The following is a 20,393-nucleotide window of genomic DNA, read 5'->3' as shown; positions in this document are numbered from 1 at the left end:
GCAGCATTAGGGAGATAATGAACTCCACGGGCTTACAGATGTGATCTATGGCCGGGTGGCCGTGGGGCCGCCCAGTGGCCGCCGGGGGCTGGCTGCAGACCCAGTTCTCCTGTGGGCCAGGGTAAAAGCTTGGCTGGGCTGCAGCCTGTGATGTCATCAAGGCATCCTTGGGATGACTTGCCTTGTTTTTAGAGACCATGTGGTTGCTGAAGCTCTGGGTTATCAATGGGAACAGCGGTGGAACCCCACGCATGTGGTTTGTGTGGAAAGCTTCCGCTTTTCTGGGAAGTGGAGATGGGCCTGGCCAGCACTGTTAATCACCTGGCCTGGCTGGGGCTGGGCAGCTTGGGGGAGGGTGCAGACTGCGGGCATGTGACCTCACTGCTGGTCTGTGCAGGGGCTCAGGCCGCAGCTTGCCACCATGTGGGGGATCCCCAGACCACTGGGTGATTTGGCAGCTGGAGCTGGAGGATATTTCCCAGGGTCCCTTTTTAAAACTGAGGTGCTACGGTTTGGGAAGAGGGGTGTGGATGTAGGGTAATGGGACAATTGGCCCAGAGACCATGTGCGTTCCAATCTCCCTCTGACACCAGGAGGGCATGGGGGAGCAGCCTGGCTCCCAAATGAACTGGATCAGGAACTCAGCTCTGCCTTCTAAGAGTTGCTGCCTTATGACCAAATGGCCCATGGATCCTGAAGGCAAGAGATGCTAGATCCCAGAGCTTTCATGCTCCCTCTTGAGAGGAATTTGCTCTTAAAAGGCCTTGAGATCTTTTGATGTAATGAGATGCTCTTGTCTGCCCAATTCAGGACACTTGCACTGGTCCAGCCTCCCTATTATTTGAAGGGCAAGGAAGGTGTGTCTCCCTCCAGAATTGCTCTCTCTCGGGAGGGTTTGTTCTTGATGCTGGAAATCCCACCACCATTTTATTAAGCATCACATTCTCTTTCTTTTAAGATGAAAATATACTCTGCAGGTCCCTGGTTTACTGGTGATAAGTGGTCCTGAGAAATGTCACACCAAGAAGTGGAGAAGCCACAGGCTGGCTATCTTTTATGCCGTGGTGTGGACAGGACTGCTGGGGGACCTTGAGGGTCCCCTGAGGGTATGCATGGGCCACGGGCCTCTGGGGACACTCTCCTGGGAACAGGCGAAGGAAGGGGGAGGGAGGTGGGAAACAGGAGAAGGAGAGGGAAGGAGGGGCGAGATAGGAGAAGAGTCACCCCAGGAATTGTCTTTACCATGGTCACTGCCATTTTCAAATCACCTTACATTTGCATGTGCTGTTAGTTGGTCCTTCCTGCTGTCACATGTCTACTCTGTCGGTCTCTCACAGCCCTTCCTTCGCATCTCCTTGCTGTTAGAGCAGTGTTTGTGAGCACCCCTCTCTTCAGCAGGGAAGCTCTATCCTCTGCAGCCCCACAGGGCCATGTGCCTGGATGTACACTATCAGCACACATAGCGAGAGATTTGTTCTACTCCTTGCTTGACTGCAAGTTCCCTGAAAGCAAGAACCTTTTTTTTTTTTCTTTCTTTCTTTCTTTCTTTCTTTCTTTCTTTCTTTCTTTCTTTCTTTCTTTCTTTCTTTCTTTCTTTCTTTTTTTTTTACCTTGGCATCCCTGGCGTGCTCATTAAATGGCATCCTCAAGGGAGATGCTCACAAAATGGTTATTGAACTGAACATGGGCGGACATGTTGCTGGGGTTCCTTCCATTCCATGGAAGCCCAGCCAGGCCTGGAGTGAGCAGATCACACCCCGGGAGGCCAGAACTGAGGGTCCTTCCTGAGGGGGAGTGAGGGCAGGAGCTGGGAATGCTCCTAGGAGGCCAGACCTGGGTTAAATGACCTGATGTGCTCCCCATTCCTCTATAAGCATTAAAAAAGATGAAACAGGACTATAAGCACCAAGGCAAATGTTGTTGGGGAAAAGAACACAGAAGGGCAGCCAGTGGCATGTGGGGCCGAAGGGGCTGTCTCTCCTGTTCTGCCCCGATGTCGGCAAGGGCAGTAGGATTAAGCTGTCTAAATGTCTAGGAGACCCCAGACTTCCCCTTTGTTTCATTTGGCAAACGTCATTCCTACACCATCCACGCTTTTCTCTTCTTGAATCTCTGCTCTGCTTTGGGCTCCAGAGACCTTGAAATCTCAGGATCTTGGACCGAGGGCAGCTGTGACCCTGGAATGCACACATGATTCAATCCTCACAGGATAGAACGAAGCTGCATCTGAAGGGGTGTAGAATGGGGGGACAAGAAAGCTTTCAATGATCCTGGAAACCAGCACCCCATGATGGCCATCTGGAAACAGTTACTAATAAATGTGTGACAACAGGACACTGTGGGGGAGTTTATGATAAAAGTTCTGCTGAGAATGGCATCTTTGCCCAAGTCTCCCTCCCAAGCCCACCATCCCTCTGTTGCCCCATGTGCCTGGTGGTTGGAGGAGAGATGCCATGTGCTAAGTGATGACCATGCATGTGCCTGGGCAGTGGTGGGGAAGGTGGTTCAGATCATTTTTGGTCGTCATCATAAGAGTTGTAAAGAACAACCACACCAACAGGTTTGTAACAGCCTTCTTCTCCCCCCATTAATCTCGTGAGGTGGAGGAAAGGAGAGAGCTGGGTTCGCGCAGCAATGTGTGTGCATTACTGAATTAACCAGGCATGTAATTAGCGCTCAGGTGCTCAGCAGAGGAAGAACCACTCATGATTAGTCAAATTTAGCTTTAATGCCCTGAAGTTAGGAGAGCCTCATCACCCACAATCCCTAGAATCTGTTCTCTACTTACCCCCACTCCCGTGCTCATGGAATCTGATGTCTGGGACATTTGCTGATCTTTATGGAAATTCATGTAACTCTTCTGAGTGTTGTAAATCATGTTCTGACAAGGAAATTCTTTGATCCTGGTGCTTGGATCAAGGAGCTTGTGCGAGACGGTTTTGGGAGTAGTTGACCTTCCCTTCTATTTAAGAAGCTTTTGTGAATTATATAGAGATTAATGCTGTTATTAATTAAATGTCACTGGGCCCTTGGTTATGAAGCCATCTTTGTAGTCTGTGTGGGGAATTTGTCCACCGGATAATACCATGTTTCAACAAAGTACTTTTATTGTAAAAAGAGATGTGTGAGGTCTTAGATCGCAAAGATAGCTTAGAGATTGTCAGGATTCACTCCTTCATTTTGTAGGTGAGGAAACTGAGGCCCAAGTTGGGAAGCTGTTTGTTCAAGATCATGCAAGTAATGGTGAGTAGGACCTCTGGCTTTTAGCACCACGTGGCCTTTACTAGACTCCTTGAGAAGGATCTGATCCCACCCTGTTCTAGAAGACCCAATGTCCTGGAAGAGTTCATCATGTCAGCAAGCCTGATGAGGGGCTAACACACCTGTGTGTGTGGAGGGTGAGGTCATCCTATGGAAGTGGGGTGTGGTGGGAGAGGAGAAATTCCTTTCTCCTCTGAATGGAGGTGTCTTGCTGTGCCTTAGGAGCTCAAAGGGAAGAATGTGAATGAGTAAAAATAATGCATGACAATTCATGCTTTATGTAGAGAGACCTTCTTATTCCCAAGTATGGGTGGCTGAACAGTTTAAGATGGAGGAGGGTGGCTATTCCATGCTGTTCAAATGATGTCTCCTAGAAAGAAGATAGAGGGCAGGTAGTGGAAGCAAGGACAGATAAACTATTCAGTTTTTGTACTACTTCATCGCTTTTGAACAAAAGGTACTAGGTCACTCCAGAAACCCAGCTAGAGTTTCATAAGCTGGCTACCCCATCATCTAAGTATGCTGTTCTGGCCTCAGTCTTTCTTTCCAGTCCAATTTCCTACCTCTTCCAGGTAGAAGAGATTTATCAACAGGCAAACCAATTAATCATCCCAGAGGATGACTTGGTTTTTTTGAATGCTCCTCACTAGCCTTGTCCAGTTCAATGCTCATCTCTGCCATGAAGCCTTCCCCTACTAGCACCCTCATGGAAAGAACTACAGGAACCTGGTTTACAAGACTTTTCCGGGACATCAAATGGGTCCATATGGTTGCCTCTATGAGCAAGTGCTGCTAGCCAGAGAATGGCCATGTGGGAAGGCATGTGTGAAGGAAGGGGTAGGAGCAGAGAGGGATGAGAAAGAAGGGGCTTAGGCTTGTCCCATGGCTCCAAGCCAGAACACAATTTTACCAGCTTCAGACATTTGAACTTGACTTAGAACTATACAAGTGTTGCCTCAAAAGGGTGGTGGTTGGTAGCAACAGGCTTATTCCTAGAGCATGGATATTCTTAATCATCTTTGTATTAATTTGCATGTGTTTATATGTTCACCTCTAAGGGGTTTAATACTCTTTCATGTGTGTTGGCTTATTTCCCTATTGGAATTACTCAGAATTGGAGTCCTCTAAGCTTTATGGGTCTGACCCAGCCTGCTGGTGCTCAGATTTTTTTTTTTATTTTGTGCATTGACATGGATTCTGCATGTCTTTACTATTGCCACCTCATCTCCTCTCATCTTTCTTGCCCTGAGCTTATAGGAGGTGATCTGACAATATCAGTGATGTAAGATTACCCGACCCTAAGTATAGTAATGCTGTGCATGCTCTCAAGCAGCCCACTGTGTCTGAAGTGTCCAGATTTAGAGTAGTTGCATTGCACTATCTCCTGAGTTCCTGGTGTTGGAACCATATCAGAAAATTTCAGTGAGCTCTAAGATACTCTGAACCCATCCACCCTGTTCCCCAGTTATAACCAGCAGCATCTAACCTGTTTTGCTTTTATGCAAAACCAAAACAACAGAGTTTCACACCACCTTAGGATAGGACACATCTCTGAGCCTCTGGTCTCTGAGTGGCATGTGCTGAAAGTTTATTGTTTGGGTACTCATTGATGGCCCTGGTCTCCCATTCTTGAATTTGCTCCTTTTGCTAAAACTCACTCTTTAATTAAAAACATCCTCTAGACACCGCGGCGGCTGCTCATTCCCCATTCAGCAGCAGCAAAGCTGCAAGAGGAGCGGGAAGGTTAAGGGAAAGCTAAGGCCCATAACTTAATTCCTGTGCATTAGCCCTGTCCTGCATTTGCCCTTTCCAATCTTGGCTTCTCTGCTAGTGAAACAAGCCGGATTAGTGCCTGATAAGAGAAGCTGGGGTCGTAATTACACCCTCTGCGATGGGGCAGCAGAGCCACCAAATAAATCCCTGGACAATTATTAAAATGGCCCAATGCATTACACAAATTAGAACAGGCTGGGACTTTTGGGGAGAAGGGAGGGGAGTGAAGACCCAGTATTTAAGTGTTCTTGTAAGCCATCTAAGATATTAATGTTGCAAAGCTCCTTATGAATATTTAAGAACATAAAATGGAGCTCGCTGCAGTCCCACATCACCACAGAAGCCTGTAATACAGTTGAGCCCACTTAAGAAGCCAGAGCCTGAGTCCACAGCAGATTGAAGGCAGATGAAGCTGGGCTGGTGCGTTTGCAAGGGAAATGCTCGTCACGGGCCAGTTTAATGATGTTGCATTATGTTCTCCTAGAAGAGGATTTAGTTAAAGACTCCAACTTTTGTGGGTGGGACTCCCTAGTGATCATTAACCCATTTCTCACTCCCCAGTGATTTCAGAAGATTGACGACATCCTTGACTGGATTTTAACGCAGAACCAATGAAGTCTTTATTTACCCACTTCATTCAAACCCAGGTGCAGAGAACCCTCTAGGAAGTGGAGTGGTGGGCCCTCTTGGCTCAGCAAACGGATTCCTCGGTGCTGTATTTGTGTCCCTTTGAAGCTGTTTCCTTGTGGGAGACAATGGACTCTACTTTGTTCTGAGGAATGAATGGAGTCCCTTGAATGAAAGGGAAGGGCTTCTTTGTCCAGTGAAGAATCACTCTTAGAAACCAAATTTGATGGCATCTTTCCCAGGATTGGACCTGGTGCATCCCTGTGTGGGGAATGGAGGGGTGGGCTTCTCTCCTATAGGTGGTTGGAGACACCGAGTCAGAGGGACTCAGGAGGAGAACTGTTGAGGAAGAACTTAGAGGTCTTGGTTCTGGCTTCAGCTCAGCCCATGGTCTTAATATTTGTCTCACTTTCGCCACCCATCAAATGGAAATAATATTCTTAGGCAACTCTGCCCATAAATGGAATAATAGACATGGATATACTTGAGAAGAAGGATATGTGATAGGTATGTGACTTGTATTGTTACTTCACCTATTTTTTCTTATATTTGCCAGTGGTTCTGCTTTTCCCACTTATTCTGCCTCCAGATAAAGGGAAAGAAGGAGATGATGCTCTTCATGCCTACTGATTACCCTTCCAGACACCTGGCCACCTCTTTTTAGGATTGGGACAACTCCGAGGCTCGAGGCCCTGTGACCTCGATAGCATCCTGCATCTGGGGTGGCCCATGAGAAAGCAGACAAGTGTTTGCCTCCATGGAGGGATCTGAGGGCACCAAAGAGGCTCCTTTACTGAGCAGTAATGTTGGACTGTCAGAGGAAAGGAGACTCCATCCTTCCTAGAACTTCAGGCCCCAGGGAGAGGGAAGGGAACACAGTATAAAAGGGAGATAGAGAACCTACACTGGTACAGGCTGTGGTAGGCCTGACCATGGAATGTTCTAGACTTTCAGGTCCTCTCTGCAGTCCAAGGGGAGAGCAGCACTTGTCCAGGCAGGTGCCAGCATTTCATATCTAAACAGTATCAGCGGCATACAGCAGGCCAGAAATTAACAGTTTTGAAGTGGAGTATGGTGCCCAGAGCCCTGCATTTTCTTGCTCCTACAGGTGTCCTGAGAACCCCTAGAGCTTCTTAGAGAACACTTTGAGAACCAATATTAGTGGCTATATGGAACAAGTGTCATTCATTTGGGTGACCAGCATCTAAACTGGCTTTCCATTCTAGAGGAATATAGTTTTATTTATTTTTTATTTTTTAAAGATTTTATTTATTTATTCTTGGTAGATACACACACACACACACATATACACACAGACACACACACAGAGGCAGAGCCACAGGCAGAGGGGGAAGCAGTCTCCATGCTGGGAGCCTGATGCGAGACTCGATAACAGGACCCCAGCATTGCGCCCTGGGCCAAACCACTGAGATACCCAGGGATCCCCAGGAATATAGTTTTAGATCAGACTGATTTTATGGATATGGATGTACTTAACAAAGATGTTTGACTCAACATGTTAACTCAAGTATTTGGGACTTGTAATTATTTTCTTAGATGACTTACTGAAACCTGTACTCAACAATGACTTTAGGAATGAAAATAAGACACCAGAAAAATCTGATATAATGTAAAGACTAAAAAAATTAGGTAGATAAAAATTAGGTAGATGGACTTATCATATGCAACTTGCTCACTGTGCCCACTGTATTCCCTAAGAGGGGCCAGAAGATATTGCCAGGTCACTGAGAATGACCATGATCACTCACATCTTTGAAGAGAGCCGTAATGGCTCTTATCTTTATGTTGAGAGAGTACTGTAACTGAAATGAGATCCTTGATTTCCTTGGGGAATACTAGAATCCCCTGGGGAAGAGACCAAGGAGTGACATTTTAAAAACCTCTAGAGGCAAGGTGGTACATGTATTATTTAATGTTTTTAATTGCAACAGAATCCATGTGGGCTGGCTTAAGCAGAAAGGGATTTTATAAAAGGGTATTATGTGCCACCCAGGTTACACTGGGCAGAGGTGTGGCTAAAGAGCAGATCCTGGGGCTCTGGGCAGCCTTAGCAACAGCACTGCCCCTCAGCACTGGTAATCTCTGGCTGTCTTCACCGTGTACTTAACCAGATGTCAATTCCACTGCATTTGGCCTCCTCTTCATTTTGCTTCCTTCCAAATCCAATTTTCACACACGTCTGTCTGCTTTGTCAGATTCTAAGTCATGTACTTGCCACCCAACTGCAAGAGGATTTAGTAGGGTGAGAACTTTTAGTAGAGCACATTATCACACCGTTACACGCTTTGTTTCCATTGACAAGGAAGATGTGGAGGGTGGCTCTTGGATGCACAGTGAATAGGGTCTAACAATACAAACTTCCATAAGAGGCAGCAGGCCAGTGTGCTAATTAAACCAGCCTACGCCCGTAGCTACCTTTGGGATGGCTAAATGACCGTGAAGTCTTTTGCACTGAAATAGATGGATAGTTTCTAAGAACTTTCTTGGTTCATGTAATCAGAACAAACAACAAACACTGGGCCTAAGGAACAAAAGCCTTTTTTGAGTCACCTAGTGTGGGGAACCACTGCTTCTCATCCAATTCCTAAACTTGAGCCATAGACCCAGAGCCTAGACACCTTTGGAGAAGGATCTGCAATTACACCACAAGTATATACTGTAAATCCAACTCCTGGCTATCTTCAAAGAGATCCAGAGCCTTTTGTCAAGGTAACAGTGACTGGATGGAACAGGACACATCTATACTTTTTAGATTTTTCATTGGCTCTGAGCTAATTGTTGGGGATACTGGGACATACTGGGAGCTAGAGGACAAACGAAATTTTGACATCATAGTTGGCCTAGTGAATCCCCAAATACATTCCATGTTATTTTCTCAGTTCCTGACTGTAAGGTTGGAATAGATATATTCAATACCAGGCAGAATTATTATATTGATTCCATTATGGGTTTCTTTGTTAGAAAGTGCCAAATGCAAGACATGAACCCAAAGTAATACCCTATCCTTGGGCGAAATCATTATAACCAACACAGACTCAAAAGGTGCAGGTGTGGTGATTCCTATCACAACCCCATTGAAATCCCTTATTTCTCTACTGTGGAAAATGGCTATATCTTGGAGAATGACAGTAGATTATTATAAACATGATGAAATGGCCTCCAATTACAGCCACTCCAGATATGGCTGCCTCACTGGAGAAAATACCAAGCCCCTGATACTCACTCCACAGCTCTTTAGATGACTGATACTTTTTAAAAATTCAGTTCCAATAAGAAGACACAGTTGGCTTTCACCAAACAAGGACTGCAGTACACTTTATTGCTTCAACTTTCCATCTCCTTGTCACAGTGTAGTTCACAGAGGCATTTAATCATCTCTTCATCCTACAAGTCATCAGGTTGATTCAGTGTACTGTAGATACCTGAGTAAATCCACGACTGCCAGGAGATTGAATTCCATGCAAATAGAGGTACCTAATGATCAGGAAACAATTTTTTATTTCTCTAATAATTTTAATATCTTTTGCAATAAAGAGAAAATTTTAAGTAAAATTTAATATAATTTAAATCAGTACTTTGTTACTATTTTGTTTTTCCACTTACTGTAATTATATATGCATTCATATGTGTGGACATTGCCAGTTTTCACTTCAACCTAAAATGCCATAATGTACTTAGCTTTACTGTCCCATTAGAGCTTAGTTGTTACTGTTTTTCTCTGGATTCTAAGCACCGTTGGTATAAATATCTTCATATAAATTGCTTTTTTTTTTTTTTTTTTTTTTTGGTTTGGGTTATTTCCTCAGGGTATATTCCCTAAAGTGGAATTACTATGTCAAAGGGTATGAACAGTTTTATAGCTTATGTTACGTCTTGCCCTCTTGCTCTCTAGACAGATTGAACCAATTTACAATGCTACTGACAGTCCATAGTCATGTTCTTCCCCACAGTCCACCCAACTGGATTTTATGTTTTATTTATCTTAGTTAATGTAATGTCATGTAGAGATACCTTAAAGTGTTAATATGCACTTTTAAAAATTGTTAGAAGGTCTGTGCATCACATGATGTGACATCATTTTTGCCATTTTACAGTTTGTTCATATTATTCTGTTTCCCTGGCAAGTTTGGAAGCCTGTCAGTGGTAGACACTGTCCAATATCCATGTGTCTATCCATTTGTTCCTCATTTATTGATTCTTTATTATGTTCCAGTCCAGACCCTGTGCTAGGTTTGAGGGATCCTGGGAAATAAGATGTAGTCCTTACCCCCAAGGGGCTCTCCTGTAGTTGAAGAGAAGAACAAGATTAGTGGTTATGATTAAATGTGACTTAAAATGTGCACATAGTGCTAATGGGGTTCAGAAGAAGAACACAAAGGGTTTACCTAAGTTGTCCTTAGGGGAACCATGCTGTATTCAGATACTCGATCTCCAGAGAGGGTGAATCCAGCTTCAGAAGGAAAGTGAATTTAGCCAGGAGAGAAAGACGTATTATACTCTTCAAAAAGAGAGAGCAGCATATGTAAAAAAGGACATGGGGAAGTAAGAGTATTATGTGACCTTCAAGAAGAGAATAAGCAGGGGCATGTTGGGAGAAAGGCTTTAAAAATTAGGTGAGTCTGGTAAGATATTTTGGCTTCAAATAATAGAAAACTTTTCTTTTCTTTTTTAAAATATTTTTTAATTAGAGTTCGATTTGCCAACATATAGTGTAACACCCAGTGCTCATCCCGTCAAGTGCCCCTCTCAGTGCCCGTCACCCAGTCACCCCATCCCCCCCACCCACTTCCCCTTCCTCTACCCCTTGTTCGTTTCCCAGGGTTAGGAGTCTCTCATGTTCTTTCACTCTCTCTGATTTTTCCCACTCATTTTCTCTCCTTTCCCCTATAATCCCTTTCACTATTTTTTATATTCCCCATATGAATGAGACCATATAATGTTTGTCCTTCTCTGATAGACTTACTTCACTCAGCATAATACCCTCCAGTTCCATCCACGTTGAAGCAAATGCTTTAACTAACTGAGACTGTGAGATAAATTTGTATTTAATCAAGAGAGGAGTTCTGAAGTAGGGCTTCTCCTCCGCTGGCTAATTTTATGCCTGACAGTGTCATTAAGAACTCAAGTTCTTTCTATTTTTCTGCCTTGCCATCCTCGTGGACTTCCTTCCTCGTTACCAGATAGCAGCATCCCTGTTCACGGCAACATTTGTAGATGGAACAATGTGGGTAGAAGAAAAGAAACTGTCTCTTCCTTGTGTCTCTTCTTAAAAACAAAGAAAGCTTTCCCAGAAACTCCATGGAGGACTTGCACCTCCTCTGTGCATACATTTTTCCCCTTCACTTGTTTTTCTGTGGAATCCTTTGTTCCAGGAACTCGGTATTGATATTGACATCTCACTGATCTCAGCATATACATAGTATACATAGTAAGGAGACTTGGATGGCCAGTGCCAGCACTGATCATGAGACCACCTTGAAGACATGAGGAATGTGGCTGGTAGCACATACCAGGATCCTATTGAAAGCACCCAGATCCTGTATTTTCCTATAAAACCCCTCATCCTTTTACCCTGGGCAAGCCTGAAGGCATGAGTCTGATGCAGTCTCCTTTACCTGGCAAAGTTGTAAAGTTCCTCTTTCAAAAGGAAAAACAAGCTCCTACAAGGAAAATGGCATTATAAGGAGTGGTTTAGATTTTTTGTTTTTTTTTAGGACTTACTTACAAATTGAGATAGGATCATTTTCTTTGAGAATTGAAATGGATCGGAAAAAGAGTTTAGTTAGCAAAGAAGAATGGAGAAAGGAATTGGATAGACAGCCATCTATAATTGCTGTATTAGGGAACTAATATTTGTATCCTCTATAGGCCTGATTGATTCACTAATTGTCACTTCTGAATTATTTCCTATGGAGACTTTATCATTAATCAGACTAGAGAGTCCCTGTAGTGATTGGAGAGTCCTTCTTCTGCCCACTTGTCCCTAGTAAGACAGTGGAAAAGAGATGAGAAGTCATCAAAGAAATATTCATTGCATGTTTACTATGTGCCAGACAGAGTGCTAGGTGTCATGGATACAGAGCAGAATAAGATGCAGCACCTCATCCTTGTTCCCATGGAGCTTATATTGGGGTTTGGGGCTGTCATGAATCAGTTAGAGCTCTCATTTATTGAGTATCTGCTATGTTCTACCTAAGAACTTTGCCTAATATTAATTTCTATGGCTACCCTTATTTGTGTCCCTCATTTGAAAACTGAACCTCAGGATTAGGTGCTTTTTTCAAGTAGCCACAGCTAGCAAGGGTGAGAGCTGGAACTCACACTGTGGTCTGCTGACTCAGTGCTCACTCTCTTAACTGCTCTGTTGTCATCTTCCTGTCCTTAACCTAAACACCAAACTGCCCTGAATTCCCAGAAGAATGCTATGCTCCTCTTATCAGGGGTACATTGCAGAAGTGCAATGTGAGCTGAATTGTGGAGGGCCAGAGGAGAAACCAGGTGAACAAGGTTGCCAAGGCCTCTTGGCATGGGGAAGAACCTGTGTAAAGGCACGGAGGCATGGGTCTGCTGGGAGGTGGGGTACATTAGCAGCTGGGGTTGAAGTGGTAGGACGGACCAGCTGGAGACAGGCTTGTATCCTATGCTGAGAGGTTTAGATTTGTCTCATGGATGTCTTCTGGAGTTTTTGAAGCAAAGTTGGATCTACAAAGACCAACTTGGTAGCATTGTGGAATATGAGTTTGAAGGCGGAGAAGATCCAAGGAAACAAGTTAAAAAGCTATTGTGTGAACCAGGTGAGGGCTAATTACAGAGAACAGCGGAGTAACTGAAAAGATGTTTTAGAGGTAGGATCAAGAGGATTTGGTGATTGATGAGATTTTGGGGTATAAGAAAAAGATTTGAGGATGACTGCTATATACCTAGCTTGGGCAATTAGATGGATAGTGACACTGTATATTCAAGAATCCCTGTATTGTGGGTGACAAAAACCCAACTCATTAACTGAAGCAGGGAGAAATGTAAAGATGCTTGTTCCTGGGGAGAAATTGATGAAGCTCCAAGAGTTGAGAGGAAGAGATGTGGGAACCAAGGTCTCAATACCTCTAAAACCTGATGTCTCATCTTTGCCTATCTCTGCTCAGCATTTCCACTCATCAGCAAAGATGACTAATAGCTCCATATGTTTCCCTCATCTTTGCAACCCCATTGGAAAGACACCTCCTCTCACTCACAGGCCTGCTTGAGTCACGGGTTTACCCTAGGGCCATCTCTGTATCCAGGGAAATGAGGTTCTGTGGTGGCCAGGCCAGGACCAACTGCTCAGTCCTGTGGCCAGAAGAAAGGAGACGGTGCAGAATGTACTGGGCAGTCCCAGATGATTCCCATTATAGCTCACTTGAGAAGCTATTGACCAAAAGAGAAGGCAGTAGGGAAACAGGCATTAAATGGCTTTCAATCCAGTTCTGATTTGGATGTGTGGGATTCACAGCATCACACTACCTCCAAACACCATAATAATTTATAGAAATCAACATGCTAGTGAGACAAGGAGCCTGACAGACAGCAGATGGCTCCCACATAGAAAGGCTAATCAATCCCGACAAACAACAGCCATCATAAAAGAGTGGAACGTACACAGCATGCACACACATCTGAATGGCTCAGAGACAAAGGCTTCTGCTCAGTCTAGTCAGGGGAGGGAAACAGCCTCTATTAAGGCAATGTTGTGGGAAAGCCTGGGTATTTCAGGCCCTCTCTCCCTGACCTTACCTCTCACCACTCACCCACACAGATCTCTGTTCTACTTGCACTTGGCTCTTCACTTTCCCACCTCTGTGCCCTTATCTTATTCCTTTCCCCCTGCCTGGGATGCCCTGACATCTCCTGTTTCTGTCCCTTGAGAACTGACCCAGGCCTCAAGGTCAGTGCAAACCTTCTCTACCTAAAGACTTGTATAGTTAATTCTTCGTGGATGTGTTAGTGACTAATTTTCCTTGCTAGATTAACTAGATTGCAAGCTTCCTGAGGACAGGTGACATGCCTTACATATCCCTGCATATCCAGGGCATCTGGCACAGGACTGTGAACTCCATTTTTAATGAAGATTCATTAATTCACTTCCAGTGTTGAAGTAGAGGAAGTCACATTTCTTAAGAGATAGAAAAAATATTTGCAGCACACAGAAAAAGATTAATCACACTAATGTATTAAGATAGGCCTTTGCAGATGGATAATATGGTACAAGAAATCCAATAGAGAAACAAGCAAAGAAAATTAACAAGAAATTTACAGAACAGCCCACACTTATTAAAAAAGTCAACTTTATTAGCTATCAAAGAGATAAATAATTTATTGCTTATCAAGTTGGAAAAGATATAAAAATGGATTCTACAATGTTAGTAGGAGCATAATGAAACAGATACACATTGGACACACTGGAACTACACGTGGCTACAGCTTTTCTGGAGGTGATGTTGGCAATTTTTATTAAGTCTTATAAATGTCCATACTTTACAAATGTGTAATTCTGCTTCTAGAGTTTTATTCTAAGAATGTAACTGGTATGATGGTGAATGACCTGGCTGATTCTTACTTATTTTGGTGTCAAGAGTCAGTCCCAGAAAGAGAAGTAGAATTTATATAATTCTTTCCCATTTGCCTGACTTGTCAAAACCTAAAAAAAGTCCCTGACTAATTTCCTTTTTAAAAAGTCTTAACAATGGATTGATACCTGCTGGAATATGGTGACCAGCTTCCTTTCTATTGGCAGAGGATATTCTACTTTCCCTGGAAGACCTACAGCCAGGATCTTTTGCTTTAATCTAAGTTTCTGCTGTGAACCTTCCCATTGCAATCATGTAGCTTCCATCATTTTCTGATTACTTCTTTAGTCCTGGGGGTCTTTGGGAGATCTGATACACTGTTTTAGAGGATGACCTAGTTGGTGGAGTATGGACGGAAGAAGTAACCTCATTTTATTATTGATCAGGTTGCTTAAGCTCTGAAAACACATCCATCCATCTATCTATACAAATACCTATCCAACCATCCATCCTTCCATACACCCACCCATCCATCCAAACAACCCTCTCTCCCTCACATATTGATTGAGCACATGCTATCTGTCAGGAACTGTGCTGGGTGTTGGGTGCTAGATTTACACAGATCATAGGCACAGTCCCTACCACTAAGTTACTCACAATTCAGGAACGTGATAGACTAGGAGAGAAACAGTTCATTGTTTCTTCAACACACACAAAGTGCTCTGGAGCATGGAGGTGGGGTGTCTAACCAGATGGACAGCCTGAATATAGGTTTTCAAAGTTTCTCTGAGTTAACCCTGTTATAGAGAAAAGAGAAAGGGACATTTCAGAGAGGGGGTGGGGAGAGAGAGTGAGAGATCCTCATGTTTAAGGTCTAGAACCAAGAGGAAACAGGGAGCACTGGAGGAAGTATAGGGAATTTGGCATGACTATGGGGTTTGGTGGTTCAGGAAAGGGATAGATCTGGAAAGGGAAGGAGGTATGAGAACATAAAGGTCTTGTTGGAAATGCCTAGGAGTTTAAGCCTCATGTGGGGGGCAAGGGGAACATTGAAAAGTTAAAGGGAGGGACATTTTAAGTATTTTGAAAAATCAGGCTGGAAGCAAGGAGTGGATGGATTGGAGGGGTGAGAGGCAGTTGGGAGATGATCGCAGGGATCCAGAGAATAAAAATATGTTACAAAGGCCCAATTGACAGGACTCAGGAGCAGGAGTGCATGGGGTGTGAGATGGTACCAGGGGTGAGGGAGGGTATCAAGGACATTGCAGGGATGAGGGGTGAGGAGGCATTAGCAAAAACTGACAGGATTCTGGTGTAAGCTGGCCAGTCTAGATTTAGAAGTCATGAAGGCAGGGAAAGTGATTTATTTCCTTGCCCCATTTCCCATGGAAGCCTACTGAGCAACCAGCCCCATCACCCTTCTTTTCTTCTTCTAGTCTGTGTCTTGGAGCCCTTGGGACATGGCTGCCATGGGTAGCCCAGACAGTCCTGTGGCCGGGGGTCAGCATTCACACAACTTCCTGGACCACACACGTGGCTTTCCTAACAGCAATTTCCCAGTCTGGTCTCAGGGATGGGCAGCTGGGGAGCCTTGTCCCTGGTGAGAAGATTCCTGAACACAGTCTATTCTTTATCCCACAAAATTTTATTGAGGGAGAGTCTCCTCCGTACTCAGCATAGAGCAAGGCACTATGTAAAATGGATGTCTTAGATACTGATTGCACTTTTTATCCAACTTTCAAGGCCCAGCTTAGATGACACCTGTCCTACAAAGTCTTTCTTATGTTCTCAACCCTGTCCTGGGTTCCCATGGTTAGACCTCTATTACATTCCATTTGAATCATCAATATTTGTTCATGGATCTATCCCTTTGAATAGGCTGGGAATTCCCTAGGGCCATATTCCCCTTGCCCCCTCTAGCATATGCCTACCCAGTCCCCATCTTCACTCTTCCTCATCACTTAGCATTTTTGGACAGTGCTTGATATATAGTCGTTGTTGGACTTCCTACTTCTCTGGTGGGGTAGCACCATTGTTCTTCATCAGCCACGAACAGCTGCTAACATTGTTGGGGGTCAGACATGAAAATTCCTCCAGGTTTTTAAAAGCTTATAGCTGGGGCCTGAAGCTCTTAACGCTCTGCTAGCTACCCAATTTCTTCAGATTGGTCTGGTCTGTTTGAGGGAAGGCATTTTGGCCTGGAAACGTGATGCTTCGAGGACGCCATAGGAATCAAAACACCCAGCTTACCGCTTGGGAATGGGACTTGTGCCTTTAAGACCTGTCTTGGGAAATCAGCCTGAGCAACATAATTGCAATGAAATTACCCCAGATCACACCCACACATTCATTATGAGATTCCTTATTGACACCTTGACAATTTGTTTTAGAAGACGTTATTACATATTCCTCCCTCTGGAATAGATGCAGATGCATATAGACATATGAGCCCACACATAATGTATATGCATATCGGTGCATTTTTATTATATAATTATACGAGGCTATCAATCAGTTTTCATTTGGAACTCTTTGCATTTATAGTTCAGGAAGTTATTTAAAATCAGGAGGTGGAGAAGAGAGCCTAGAAGAACTGCAGAAGGAGAGTTGCATTGGGTAAGCAGTGAGCAGGTCTTTGCTATTTGGGAGCTGCAGTGCTTCCCCCCACTCCTCCTCCCTTCACTAGACCGCATATTGCTACCAGTAGGGACTCAGTCCTAGGCAGCACCCACAGTAGGAGGTATCAGTTGAACGACTCCGAGGGGGAACCTCTTCAGGGTCATAAGGTGCCATCTTTGGCTCCTGTAGATCCTTCTGTCGGGTTTGGGGAAGGCTCATGGTCACACTGATTTGCATACAATGGTAAAAGGGCACTTAGGTGACAATCAGACTTGTATACTCCCCGAGGTCCATGAAGATCAAGCAAAATACCTTAGAGCAGGGTTTTGCAACCTTTTAAGGTCGTGACGTACAAGAAAACAAGAATATTTGTACTGCACATTAAAAGAAACCATTGGGAATTTGGGGTTCTATTTGGGGCTGAGGGGAAAAAGGTCATTCCATTTTCTGTATATTCTACAAGATAAAAAATAAAGTATAGTATATCAGGAAAGACAATATATGTTGAATTAGGATAAACCATCTTCCCAGTTCTAATAAGAAACTTGAGCTTGCTTCTTTCCATGAATATAACTGTTTTATATCAGGGATTATGGTTGAAATGGCTACGCACATGCCTGATCAAGGCTCTTTTACTGATGATCTCTATAGATTCTTGGTAGTCACCCTTGATAAGAAACTTTGCACAAGCGAGTGATAAAAAATTTAAAGCCATTTTTATCACCATTAAAGATTCATAACAGTTGAAATTATATGTAAAGTATTTAACAGCCTTCCTTTTCTTTCATTGACAAATGTAGTGTTGAAAGTTTTTGTGATGAGGCGGATGGGTTTCAAGTTCAACTGAACTCATTCACATCAAGGAGTCAGAAGAGTGACGGCATTTTGGCTCATAGAATGTGGATGTGATTGATGTTGGAGCATCACTCTGTGGCTGGCTTGGATGACACTTGAAAGACACCGCAGAGAGACAAAAGTATATGACATCTATGAATTCAATCTAGGGGCATTGCCGCTATGCCTGCCATTTAAACCTGCCCAGCTTCTCTGCCCCTTTTCTCTTCTGGTTGTTGCCTGTTGGGCTGCAACCAATGTGCCCTTTGCCGCCTGAGTTGCTCCAGCAGCTCATCGGATTTTGCATCTCTATGATGATGGCCAGTGGGCTTGCAGCTGGCTGCTGCAGTAGGTGTCCAGGTGGTAAGTCTCTTCTAGGTCATTTTCACTGCAACTCTCAAGAGCAGCATGAGGGCAGATCCCACTTGTCCTGCTCACCGTCTGGGGGAACCATAGCATATGCTGTCACACCCTTCCTCCTTTGGGTGGCCTTCTGAGGAGGTTGCTTGTGGCCACCATAGACCATCTCCATGCCCTGTGTCTGCTCCAGGCCCTGCCCTGCTAACTGCCTCCTTAAATTTTCTGCACATTATCCCCAGGCCTTTGCTCACACTTCGTTCCTTTCTGGAGTGTTTTCTCATCTTCTGTCCTCATTGTTAAACTTTCTCTGATCTATAAAGTCCAGCTCAAGCCCTTCTCCTTCACCGAACCCTATCTGACTAATGTGTCCCACAGAGACCCACCTTCCTTAAACTTCTAGAATCTGTGCTCAGGCCTGATCTGTGCCTTGAACTTATAGTAATTTGTGCCACTCTTTAAAATCTAAACGTGCTCTTGTCTCGGCTAGACAGTGAGCACACCTGTGGGGCTAGTGTCTCAGAGGCATCGGTCACATGATTCTAGAATACATTGTCCCTTGTTCATTCCTGCATGCAGTGCCTCGCGCATAGTAGGTGCTCATTCATACTATCTCAGTGATTGATAGGAAGTGACTTATGCCCAGTAAGGATGATTCATAATGATACAGAGTAACAAAGTCCATCAAAAGTAATGATTTTCAGCTCCAACATTTTGTGCATTCTGGGAATACCAACAATTTCTATTACAACTGACAGAATGTGCCCATGTTCTTTTTCTCCTCCTGTTGAATAGTCAAACAAGTGCTCAATTACATTTAATATTAAAGGCTCATTAGCATTTTAAAAATTCCCTTTACCAGCCGGCCCAGCATTTTCATTTGGTCCAAGGGGCATTTCGGCTGTGAGGGAGGGCTGCAGAGATGCAGGCTATTTTTGCATGGAGTGAGCCCTCTCTGCCCAGGCTTTGCCAGTCCAGTAGTGGGCCAAAGTGTGGGGCTGAGGAGGTGAGGGTTAACAGCCAAGTTAGAGACCTGCTAGGTCGCTGAGCTTAGAGTTCAGAACCCTAGTTTGCCCGGGTGCCTGTTTTGTTTTTTTCTTAATTTAAGTTTGTGATTGACTTATTATGTGCACTGGCACTTTTAAGAGATTCGAATAAAACACAGTGAGAGTTCAGAACAAATGTAAATGGCCTCAAAGAAAAGGGAGGGGAAAACCGGCGATAATCTTTTTTAATGGCTGTAAAATGTGGGAAGGATAGATCATGAGCTCTCTGCATGGGGCCCTCGTCTGATCTCAATCCAGTATTGTAATTTAGACATGACTTTTTATTTAATTTCTGACTGAGAAAGGGAAATTAGAAAACAGCATTATCTCAGCTGCTTCGTTATAATGAACAATATTTCACAGTGCCAGCCCTGGAGTTACCTTCAGAACTTCTTTTATGAGGCGGATGTTGACTTGGGTTCTAGGAGAGCTTGAATTTTCCCACACACTGGTTGCTAGAGGAGTAAAAACGCAAGTACAGGTTTTAATTAGAAGCTGGTTTAAGGCTCAGGCAGCCCACAGGTTTGCAGGTAGGGGGAGGGAACAGCAAGATAATAACCCGAGGTGCTGGAAGACACTGAAGCCTGGAGTAGGCTGCCCTGGACTTCCTTACCTGTAAGTAACGGTCCCTTTCTATCTCCCAACCATGTTTATTTATTTAATTTTTAAATCAGGGGGATTTACCCAATCTGTAATTAACCCTTGCATCTGGTCCAAGCAGTTCTGCCTTCCGCCCCTTCCACTCCCTGCTCCTGGCCACTAAATACATAATGGTCTGATAAATATTTAAGCAGTGATGAGGGAGATAATGCAAGTGATCCATTAGAGCCGCCCGCCTGGGCTGGCACTGCGGGAAGACGGCGGTGTTACTGTGGGGGCAGTGAGTGCTAAGACCCTGGGCTGAGCAGCAGGCTTGCTGAGCACCCAGGGCCCTGAGCGCCAAGCCCGGCTGGGGGGCAGCGAGACATGGGAGGCCCCAGGAGCCTTTTCTCCCATGTTCCCTTCTTGAGCACGGGTCCCTGCACCATGGGTTAGCTTCACTGCTGAGTGGAATGGGACCCAACCCATATTCTGGAAGCAGGGGGATGGCATGGCAGCAGATGTCCCCTGTCCCCACTGTGGCCGCTGGGACCTTGGGGACAGCCTGCTGCTAAGCTCTACAACCAGGGTCACCACGGTCCCAGTTTGCATATGACGGTTCCAGGTTGTGCTAGCTGTCTGGCATCATCACTAATCGTGCCCTCTTTGACTTTCGAGTGTCTCGATTTGGACGCTAAGGCAAGTGGTCACCCTAACCACGACCTTCTAATAA

The 20,393-nt window shown here is 44.4% G+C and overlaps 1 long non-coding RNA gene across 12 annotated transcripts in view; it reads right to left on the bottom strand.

The window, feature by feature from the left end:
- Window positions 1–7,628: 7,628 nt before the first annotated feature.
- LOC102156787 overlaps window positions 7,629–20,393 on the bottom strand; it is a 52,865-nt gene continuing 40,100 nt past the window's right edge. The window contains exons 7-12 of one of the 12 annotated variants that reach the window (XR_005362407.1): window positions 19,463–19,536; window positions 14,883–15,022; window positions 10,068–10,180; window positions 9,694–9,964; window positions 8,906–9,156; window positions 7,629–7,904 (exon numbers count right to left, since the gene is read on the bottom strand). This is a non-coding gene — a long non-coding RNA (uncharacterized LOC102156787). Of the gene's footprint in view, window positions 7,905–8,905; window positions 9,157–9,693; window positions 9,965–10,067; window positions 10,181–14,882; window positions 15,023–18,007; window positions 18,820–19,462; window positions 19,537–20,393 lie in introns of those variants that run through there. The other 11 variants (XR_005362410.1, XR_005362411.1, XR_005362408.1 and 8 more) reach the window with 11 other exon arrangements.

This window comes from Canis lupus, chromosome 7 (genome assembly GCF_011100685.1).
Source record: "Canis lupus familiaris isolate Mischka breed German Shepherd chromosome 7, alternate assembly UU_Cfam_GSD_1.0, whole genome shotgun sequence".
Taxonomy (NCBI): Eukaryota; Metazoa; Chordata; class Mammalia; order Carnivora; family Canidae; genus Canis; species Canis lupus.
This window is presented reverse-complemented; position numbering and strand designations above follow the sequence as displayed.